Source organism: Myotis brandtii, unplaced genomic scaffold, assembly GCF_000412655.1.
Source record: "Myotis brandtii unplaced genomic scaffold, ASM41265v1 scaffold521, whole genome shotgun sequence".
NCBI classification, from domain to species: domain Eukaryota; kingdom Metazoa; phylum Chordata; class Mammalia; order Chiroptera; family Vespertilionidae; genus Myotis; species Myotis brandtii.
The window spans coordinates 2,529,992-2,531,326 of record NW_005369870.1 but is presented as its reverse complement, the minus strand read 5'-3'; positions in this window follow the sequence as shown (position 1 = coordinate 2,531,326).

Sequence of the window (1,335 nt, the reverse complement as noted above, 5' to 3'; positions counted from 1 at the left end):
GAAATTGCTTCGGCATATGTCTGAGATTTTGCTGCCTGTGGATTTCTCTAGTATTTTTATGGTTTCCCATCTTATATTTAAGTCCTTTATCCATTTTGAGTTTATTTTTGTGTATGGTGTAAGTTGGTGGTCTAGTTTCATTTTTTTGCATGTATCTGTCCAATTTTCCCAACACCACTTATTGAAGGGACTGTCTTGACTCCATTGTATGTTCTTGCCTCCTTTGTCAAATATTAATTAAGCATAGTGGTTTGGGTCGATTTCTGGGTTCTCTATTCTATTCCATTGATCTATATATCTGTTCTTCTGCCAGTACCAGGCTGTTTTGAGAACAGTGGCTTTGTAATACAGCTTGATATCTGGTATTGAGATCCCACCTACTTTGTTCTTCTTTCTCAGGGTTGCTGTAGCTATTCGGGGTCTTTTTTTTTTTCAGATGAATTTTTGGAAAGTTCATTCTAGGTCTGTGAAATATGCCGTTGGTATTTTAGAAAATGAGTTGATTTTAAAGTTAAAGGTGGAAAAGGTATGTGCAACAACACGTGTAACTGGCAGAGAGTTTGTGTCAAGATTTAAAGAAGTTTTACAAGTTAATATAAAAACTCAATAGAAACATGAGCAAGGAGATTAAAGGACACTGCATAACAGAGGATATTCAATGGACAATAAGTTTATGAAAGATGGTCAACTTTTTATTCTTGGAGACTCAGGGGAGGAAAAGAGGTGGAGGGCGGCCGAGGGATAGTGGAAGACTATATGCTGTGAAAAAAAAAAAATCTCTCAGGTAATTCAGATCTTACCACTAGGGGGAGGTCTTTCACTTCACTTTAATTTGCAACGTCCTGGTTTATATACTACTCTCCAGAATGGTTAAAATTAAAAGACTGACAATGCCAAGTTGGCAAAAATGTGGGGCAATGGGTACTCTCATAAACTTCTGGTGAGAGCACAAGTTGATACAATACTGAAAAACTGTTCAGCATTGTCTGTAGGCAGAGATGAGACCTGCCATGGGAAGGCCTTCTGGGGCTGGAAATGTTATATTTCTTGACCCAGGGTGCTTAATGTTTACTTTTGATAACTTATCTTTAATTTAAGCACTTAAAATCCACAGAACACTTCAGTTGTAAAGTAAAAAATAAATAAGGTTAAAGGTGGAAAGGTAAAATGGGATTCCTAACCAGGAGAATATAGGCAAAAGTATGGAGAGAAGATAGAAACTCAGGAAAGGAGAAAAGCAGGTATGGGCTGCAAATATCTCCACATATTTCAGATTCTTCCCCCAGGGGTCTGCCTCTCCTTCTTCGCCCTGAGAATTCTTGCCCCCATACACAC